Consider the following 9881-nt stretch of genomic DNA (forward strand, 5'->3'; position numbering starts at 1 on the left):
TAAGAAAATTAATTGGATTGGCCTGGATTGAATTATATCATGACAATACAACCATCCTTTTCTGAGACTACTGACTTTTGTTTGCAATTTGGGGTCCTCTTCGATGGGGGATAATTACAGTACGTGCTAATAATAAACAAGCTCTACCAATGTCAGTTCAGTTCTTGTAGCTTTTACTTATTAATTTACTCCCAAAGTCTCCAGCTACTTTTATAGGTTGCTAGTTTTTCTTTCCATTACATATGTATTCTACTAGCTTCACTTAAACTAATTTTTCAGTTTTCAGGATTTATGTGGTTGTATCTCACTGTAACTCACATATGCCAAATGCCTAGCCCATAGCTGAGACATAATTAAAAGTTTTAAAAGTGAATTTGACTTTTATTATATTGAGTGTTTCCTGAGTACATAAAATTATGATACAGTGATTTGACAAGTGGTATTTTGGTACAGGCTAAAGTAGAGATTCTTATATATTTTTTACTTATTCTGACGAAATGTGCAAAATGGTAACTTTCAGCCTACTTCTGAGCCTCATAATTATTGATCTCCTCATCTGAGTTACTGGCTTTCTCATTAAAGGGAAAGAATGGGAAATGTGATGAGGCTCAGAGATGAAGTGAGTATAAAGAATAAGGTGTAAACAACAAAAATGATTTTTTATTTTGTCCAGACCATGATTATTTTAATGAGCTTTACCACAAATGTAGGGAGCTCTGGTGGCACAGTGGGTTAAGCATTAAACTGCTAACCACAAGATTAGCAGTTTGAACCCACTAGGTGCACTGTGTAAGAAACATCAAGTTTTCTACTCTTGTAAAGTTTTATAGCTTCAGAAACCAAAGAGGCAGTTAGTTTTACTTTATCTTACAGGGTCCCTGTGAGTCAGAACTTACAGCAGTGAATTTGGTTTTTATTTTATCTTTCTTGGTTTTGAATTTTTTATAACAAGTCCATCAAAGTGTCCATGTCAAAAAAATGAAATTCAAAGTTACCCACAAATCTGTCTCCCTAATTAAGTTTAAGCCCTAAATTAAGGATAGGGTAAAACAAAAGCCAAGCTACAAAGGAGCCCTGGTGGCATTGTGGGTTATAAGTTGAGCTGCTAACCACAAGATCAGCAGTTTGAAACCACTAGCTGCTCTTTTCAGTGTCACAGAAACCGAGCTACTACCGCTGTGCTGACTCTGACTCATATGGGATCATAAACAGACAGGTCTAGTCCTCTACTTATAAGTGATAATATCTGTACGTGACAATCGGGTGGAACTATGCTATATGATCCATAAATATGTTGACTGGACATATATGAACATTTAATCCTTAAAATAAAAATGACATTTAATCCAATACATGTAATAATATACACAATCACATTTTTACAGCATAATTAAACATAAGTGGCAAAGAGTTCACAAAACCTATAATTGGTATTTTTAAATGTATTCATACCCTGTTTTTAAGAAGAAAATATATAAAGACACAAGATAGCATAATAAAACAAGTTAAAAATAAGAAAATCAGGCAAAAGGAAAGTAAGGTTCCAAAAGCTTCATATTGTCCATAAGGGAGAGACCAAACCAGTGTCTTAGGAAAGCAAAGGTATGCTTGATATTAGAATCAAGATAATTTCTCCAGTGGATCACCGTAGACAAGATGGTGTGCTTTAACCCATGGATACATTTCGGAGTATCCAGAGGAAAGGATGAACTGCAAACCCTTTAGACTGTATTCTTCAGTATTGCTTTCTGCTGCATTTTTAAAACATAGTGAACAGCTCTGGATTTGAGATTAATCCCCCTGAGAAATACCTAGAATAGAGCTATTTATTGCTACTAATTAAGTGTAGAACCGTATGTTTTAGTAATCAGCAGAGCTGGGGGATAGCATTGACATTTTCTGGTGAATATTAAAACATGCAAAAAGTCATTCCACCTGGCACTTGGAGTTGTGCCAAAAAGTAAAGTACTAGGAATAAAGGTGAGGTTGTCTTCAGAAAGTATGTCATTTTTGTCCACTCTAAACTAAAGATAGTTGATGTTCACATCATAAAACATGGTTGCAATAATTTTAGTTTGGAAAATGTTAACTACCACCACCACCTTTAGTCATTATGTTTTTATATTAAAATATTCACAGAGCATCTCAGTACAAGTCCTGCTAATTTCTTATTATGCAATAACTCCTCCTGAAACTTGTCTGTTTTTTGAATATACTATTGGTCTAAGGTGGGTAGATTTGCAATTTATCAAGTAACATGATATTTTAAACACAATGCACAAAGGAAGCATGTGATTTTTAGAGCATAAAAGGAGCAGTGTTTAAAAACTGCAGTAATCCTTATTGCACATATTGAGAGTTATAGGGAGAGGGCCAAGTCTGGTTTTCATCTGTTCTAGAACATTCTTACTCATTATTTCATCACCTATTGCCTCTGTTGCATTCTCCTTTTGGAAATCTGATTAATTAAGTGAATATTTTAGATTTCCTTGTGTCCTCTATGTCTCTTAACTTCCTTATATGTTTCCCATCCTATTGGGCTCTCTGTACTGTATTGTGGCATAGTGGTTTACACCTTGGCCTGTTAACCACATGATCAACAGTTCAAACCCACCAACTGCTCTAAAGGAGAAAAATGAGACTTTCTGCCAAGAACCTCCTTTACATTCCCATGTCAATTTACAATCCCAATTGACAATTGCAATGTCAATTTTCATACTTTGCCAGATAAAGTTTGTGGCTATTGAAAAGATCATCAGAACAGGGATATCTAAAGTCACGTTTGGTGGTCTATTATACAAAAAAGGACACTGTATAGTTTAAAAACATATCAAGTATATTTTACTCTGCCTTGCATTTCCTTTTTTTATTTTCCTTTAAAAGGAGCGAGTTGTGTGAAGGGAAGTTAAATACTTTAGAGACAGGAAAAAGAAATGCACTAGAACTAGCTTATTTATTATGATCTTCTTCCGCTTCCTCGTCTACGTCGTGGTCCACTGTTCTCCCTTTTGGCAGCATCAGGCCTTCCTTTAGCCTGGCATGCAGCAGCATCCTTTTTGTAGTTCTCCTTCAGCTTGGAGACCTTTTTCTTGAAAGGCTGCTAGTAATCTGCAGCAGGGTTATTCCACATCTCTTCCAGCTTCTTTGTAAGTGGACAGGCTGGGATGTCCTCTTTGATTTGGGGGCATTACTCATAATAGACTAAGACAAATGTATTGCTGAGAGAATTTGTTTACAGCAATCAATTCCTGAGAGAATTGACTGCAAAGACTTATGTTTGGGTGTGTTAGGCAGGGTTCTCTAGAGCAGCGGTTCTCAATCTGTGGGTCCCAACCCCTTTGGGGGTCAAACGAACCTTTCACAGGGGTCACCTAAGACCACTGGAAAACATATTTCTGATGGTCTTGGGAGCCGAGACTCTGTTCCTCTATCTCTCTGCAGGCGTGTCCGCCCCCCATGCAGATACGCCCACAAATGAATACCCAGCATGAAGCCTGTTACCCATGCTACATTGTGCTTCAAGACAAAATTTCATTTATTTATAATTAGAAATAAATATTTCAAAATATATAATTACATACATAGTGTGGGATTAATCACTATGCTTTAATGATGTTCAACTTGTAACAATGAAAATACATCCTGCATATCAGATATTTATATTACGATTCATAACAGTAGCAAAACTACAGTTATGAAGTAGCAACAAAAGTAATTTTATGCTTGGGGGGCATCCTACAACATGAGGGACTTTATTAAGGGGTTGTGGCATTAGGAAAGTTGAGATTCACTGCTCTAGAGAAACAAAACCAGGACACTTATGATTATATATAAGAGGATAGGTTTATACAGAGAGAAGGAATATAACAGCTAATTAATCTACACAGCACTACATGGAACAGTTAATATACAGGAAGTCCTTCAACTCATGTGGGCTGCCGGGTCCAAGGTCAAGGAAGTAGACAGCAGAATCTTCCCTTAGGCAAGACAGGCAGACTCTGCCACAGGCAGCAGATAGCACAGTGGGTCAGCAACAGTCTGTAGCTTGGGAGCTTAGCAAAGCAGTCCCTGATGGGAGCCTGAACTTAAGCAATGCAGGACAAGAGAATCCACCAGACTCAAGCTCCAGCAATGTACGCACCAGCAGCATGGCAAAACAGGTCTCAAAGGTGCCTCAAGTTCTAGTGACAGGACCATGGGTTGGCTTGGCCCACAGGTAGTGCTGCACACAGGTTGAAGCAGAGAACTAAACTAAAGCAGCAGCATACTGGTCTGATCACCAGGGAGCAAGAGATATATGGGATGTTAGCAGTCTTCATTTATCTCGGTCACCCTCCAATCAAGCTGTGACCTGATCAAACTCCGCCCACATGTTCCTGTTGGCCTAGTTGGCACAATAAACTGAACTACTACATTGGGATAAACCCATGGATTTATGAACTAGAAACCTAGTAGCAATGCTTCTTTAATAACTCTAATATATTACCCTATTCAAAACTAAAAAAAGAATCTACAAGATAGGCTATGTTATTATCTCCATTTAACAAAGAAAAAATAAGTCACTGAAAGTTCGATAAACTTGTACAAGGTCATATAACTAGGGAACAAAACAACTAGAATTTGAATTCAAACAACCTGGACCAGAGTCTGTACACTTAACCATTAAGCTAAATTGACTTTTCACATATACTAGAAGTCAAGAGAACACAGGAACCCTGATGGTACAGAGGTAAGTAACTGCTGGACTACTGACAGAAAGCTTGGGGACTTGAACTCACTCCAGGAGAGGAAGATATCACAATTTCTTTCCCTAGAGATTAAGAACAGCAACAAAACACCAACTGCCATCGATTCAGTTCTGACTACTAATGCTCCTATAAAGGGTTTCCAGGACTGTAGTGGTTAGCACTTAAATGACAAACCCACAGCACTTTGGAAACCCTATGATGCAGTTTGGCTCTATCTTACAAGGTCGCTTTGAGTTGAAATGGAAAATCTAGGAAAAGGCACGGATGAACACAGACAGGGAAGATTTCACTGATGAAGAGATGTGAGCCCATGCAGAGAGGAGGTCTAAGACTTGGATAAAAAGATGTGAAGCATGGTGAAATGCTGCTTGTGAAGGTATAGTGTGCGTGTTGGTTTGTTAGTGTGCGAATACATTAATCTGACTAAAGTTAAGTTTTTAGTTTCGGCGAGAGGAGATAAAATTGCACATATAAATTTAGAACAAATTCATTGTGAACTTTTAATTCTAGTCTAAGATCTTGGGGAGATCACTGCAAATTTTGGAAGGTGGACTAGACATGGAATTTCTTAGAATGAGGCAAGCTTGGAGGCAAGTCTAGATCACCACAGTCCAGGTACTTCATATTTACATTACCTCATTTCCCTTCAGAACAGCTTTATAAGGTAGCTATAATTATCATCTTTTATAGTCAAGGTTTGCTTATGTTTGTTTACATTATTAGCATTTGAAAAGAATAATTTCTGACCAGGTCTCTTGATTTCAAATCAAGAATGTATAGTGGGAATCACAGGAATGTAGGAATAATTAAAAGAGTTTGGTGATGCTGTGGGATAAGCATTGGGCTGCTAACTGCAAGCTCTTAAGTTCAAACCTACCAACTGCTACAGGGGAGAATGTTGAGGTTGCTTGTTTCACACAACAAGCACCCTACGTCTCAAAAACCCTAAGGAACTCTTCTGTCTATAAAGTCACTGTGAATTGGAATTGACTCAGGCAGTGTTTTTTTTGTTTGTTTTTTGCACATTTAGGAACCATTATAAATGTTTTCTTTCAATTTTGGATCCATCTTACTAGCTACATGGCTTTGGCAAGATTATTTGGTTTGTCTGGGCCTCAATTTTTAATCTGTGTAAATATTCTCTCATAAGGTAACTTTAGGTTTAAATTCTACATACAAAAGTGCTAAACCCAGTACATAACAGCAAGGAAGAAGTGTTACATAAATTTTAATGATATGTGTGTGTGAGATGCTTAGCTGACGTTTATTTATAACATATTATTTGTTGATTATCTGATTATATTTAAAGTTTTTTTGTAAATTTAGATTTTCTTGCACTAACAAATGGTGTGTTTTCTCACATTAATCTTTTTCTGGATAGAAAGAAAATCACATTTTACAATTCAAAAGCACAAAACTCTAAAGAAAGATTATGAACATGGTTTAGAAATTCATGTACATATTTATTTAACACCATCTTTAAGAAGGCTTTTGGAAACTTATTTAGAAAGCTGAAAAGTCCTTGACTACCAAGTGGTTTAACAGGAATTTTTTAATGAGCTAAGTGCAAATGAATAAAAAACACATGGATTCTATTTTCTGTAAATAACACATGGTTTTTGAAACTGAAAATTTGCTTGAAAAGAAAAATGTTCCCTGTACATTTTTAAATTCTTGAAAAATGGTGCACCCCAGAATGAGGACAACTCCATTTAGATTCTAGAGTACTATCAACTGTAGTTTTCTTTGTTCAGAGTGAAAATATTGATCAGTGTTTATGTCTGATTTTGTTGAGACAAAATTGCTTTAAGATGGTGTCCAAGGCTATTTCACATGAGACTTCTTAAATATTTTTATTTTTACAAAGGATAGAATTATTCATTCACCTCTTGACAAAAGAGAAATCAATTGCTTTCATCAACATGCATTGTTCATGATTTGGACCTCAGACATAGAATATTAGGGTGGGTGGTGGGTGAAAAGGTGTTGGCAAAGTCTATCAGCACAAATTCCCATGAATAATTAGTTTCTCATAAAAGTGGGATAACAAATCACCTAAATTCTCATTAAGGTCTTACAAGCCTGTAACTAGTATTGTCAAATAATACCAAATGTCTCCAAGTATTTTAATTTTGTTATGCTTATTGTGATAGATAGGTTTATTGTGCCAAACTGGCCAATGAACACATGTGGGATTAATTGAAGGGCTGTTTAATTGAAGGGCAAAGAGAAAAATGTTTTGGTGAGTCTCCCCTTTCTTGTCTCTTGCGCTTTGATGATTGGGCCGTGTGAAACTGCCTTGGCTTGTTCTCTGCCTCAACTTGTGAGCTACACTAACTGGGGGACACCCAACCCATGGACTGTGTCGCTATAATTTGAGGTTCCTTCAAGACCTTCTTCGCCACACTGCTGTTATATACATCACTTGAGCTGGGGATTGTTGGACCCTGTCATCTGGCTTACTGTGGGTGACCTGCCCTGCTGTTTGCTGCTTGTGGCTGGATTGCCTGTATTGCTCTACAGAAGACTCAGCTGTCTGCTTCCTTGACTTGCACCCAGCAGCCCTCATGAGTTGGAGGACTGCCAGTATATTAACTGCCTCACACAAGTGAGTTGAACTGAGCCCACTGTGGACTGATTAGCTGTTTATTTCATATACATATATATGCATAAATGTCCTGGTTTTGTTTCTCTAGAGAACCCTGTCTAACACACCTAAGAAAACAATAGCTATCATATTTGGAGTCCAGGAGAGGTGATAATAAACTTAGTATTACAGCTATAATTCTTGAAAACATTCAATTCCTCCTTTAGTTATTAAGATATTTCTATTCATCTGAAACAGTGAGCAATGCCTTCTATCATTCTCAATCCTCCCATACCCTTAGATGGTAGCATTTATTATATTTTGTTAGCTGTGGGATGGAAAACATGCATAAAATTGTTTTGGAATAAAACATGTTTGTGGAGTGAAACAGATCCTATGACATACCAAATACATAATAATTAAGATGACCAGAAATACCAGCATAAGGACAGCTATACAAATCCATGAAATAAAATTTAGAGATCAGAAATAAACCCTCACATTTATGATCAATTAATTTCTAAGAAGGCTTCTAAGACAATTCAGTGGAGGAAAGAATACTTTTTTAACAGGTGGTGCTGGAACAACTGGATAGCCACATGCAAAAAAAGTTAGACCTTGACCTCATATCACATATAAAAATTAAATCAATATAGATTAAAACTGTCAATGTATGAGACAAAGCTATGGAACAAAAAGAAAATAGGTATAATCTTTTCTGTCTTTGATTTATTCAAAAGAACAGATAATGAAAAAAAAACAGATAAATTAGCTATCACTAATATTTTAAAACTTGTGTACTTTATAGGACAATATCAGGAAGGAAAAAGCAGTCAACAGAATGGAAGAAAATATTTGCAAATTGTATTTCTGACAAGGATTTGTCTGAAATATACAGAGCATGTTAATAGTTCAATACTAAAAGACAAATAACACAATCTTATAAATAGACTAAGGCAAACTACTGACTGGAGACTGTCTTTGGCAATGAACTATCATATAAGAATCGAATAATTAAATTAATTAAAATATTTTAACAACACAAGACAAAAAAACAATCAAAAAGTAGACAGGACTTTTTGAATAAACATTTCAGCAGAGATGGCATTCAAGTGACCAGCCCCCTTATGACAAGATCCCCAGTGTCATTAGTCATCATAGAGATGTAAATCAAAACCACACTGAAATACCATTTCACTCCCACTTGGATGGGAAGATGCAAAACAAAACAAAACAAAACAAAAATTAGATCTCTTATCTGTTGCTGGTAAGAATGCAAAATAAGATAACCATGTGAAAAACACTATGGTGTTTCCTCAGAAACCTAAAAATAGAAGAACCATATGAGCCAGCAATTCCATGTGTACATGTATACGAGGGGATACCCAAAAAGAAACTGGAATTTTTTTCAAAGGGATATAATAATTTTTTTTTTTTTTACAAACAACCTTATCACCTTCAAAGTACTCTCCATAACACTTAGTACATTTGTCAAATCTGTGATTCATTCTTGGGACACATGTTTCAAACTCATCTGTTTGGATGGCTGATGATACCTCTGTCATTTTTTTTCTTCACCTCTTCTACATAGTCAAATCGCTGTCCTTTCATGTCCCTCTTCATTCGCAAAAACAAAAGGAGGTCGTCTGGAGAGAGATCAGGTGAGTAAGGTGCATGGGGCAAGAGAAGCATGCTGGTTTTTGCCAAAAACTGGCACACTGAGATGGCTGAGTGAGCACGTGCATTGTTGTGGTGGCAAAACAAGTCCCCCATCTGCCACAAATCAGGCCTTTTTTGCCACACACTGTTATGCAATCGTTTCAGAACCTCTAAATAGAAAGCTTGATCAACAGTCATCTGGTGAACGAACTCCAAATGCAGTACGACATTTTCGTCTGTTAGGGAAGTTGTCGCATGCCTAGAACAAGGTTTGTCATCAATAGACATCTCAGCTTTTTCATAATGAGAAAACCACTTTTTTTCTTCTTCTTTTTTTTAAGATTCCCCCGAGGGAGTGCACCATTCCTGGAAGTACTGCAATACCAGGCCGATGCGTGGAGTAGACGGAGCAAGCTCCTATTCCATCTCCCTGCTCCAAAAATCCATTTACTATATTGTCCTCAGATAGAGGACATATCAGATATTAAACTGATAAGAACAGATACTACACTTGATCTTAGCCAAAAGGCCAAGAAGTGATGAGAAAACCACTTGTACGCTGACTTTTTCTCATAGCTCTGTCCTTGAAAGCTGTGTTCAACATCACAACAGTTTCTGCAGCATTTTTCCCAAGCAGGAGGCACATTTTCTCAGCCATATGCTGTTCTCTTAAATCAACAAAAAAAGAGGTTGGAGCGAAACAGCTTTTACGAAAAAACTCACTGTGGCCAGAGAAAATCTTTCCAGGTGATGCACTAACCCAAAGTGGATTGCTTGATGCTCACCTAGAGGGAAAAATGCATATTACAAAAGCCCTGCTCAGCCTAGTGCAATTCTGGTTTTTTTCTTTTTTTGGGGGGGAGGGGAGGACCCTCTTGTACTTGGAG

The 9881-nt window shown here is 36.9% G+C and overlaps 1 non-coding gene across 1 annotated transcript; it reads right to left on the reverse strand.

Annotated features, from left to right (window-relative positions):
• Positions 1-9344: 9344 nt before the first annotated feature.
• On the reverse strand, positions 9345-9535 carry LOC115868217. Its single transcript, XR_004045481.1, has one exon. It is a non-coding gene; the product is annotated as a U2 spliceosomal RNA (small nuclear RNA).
• Between the last annotated feature and the right edge of the window lie 346 nt (positions 9536-9881).

This window comes from Echinops telfairi, unplaced genomic scaffold, assembly GCF_000313985.2.
Source record: "Echinops telfairi isolate 266 unplaced genomic scaffold, ASM31398v2 ScPeMD7_8;HRSCAF=38, whole genome shotgun sequence".
In the NCBI taxonomy this organism is placed as follows: Eukaryota; Metazoa; Chordata; class Mammalia; order Afrosoricida; family Tenrecidae; genus Echinops; species Echinops telfairi.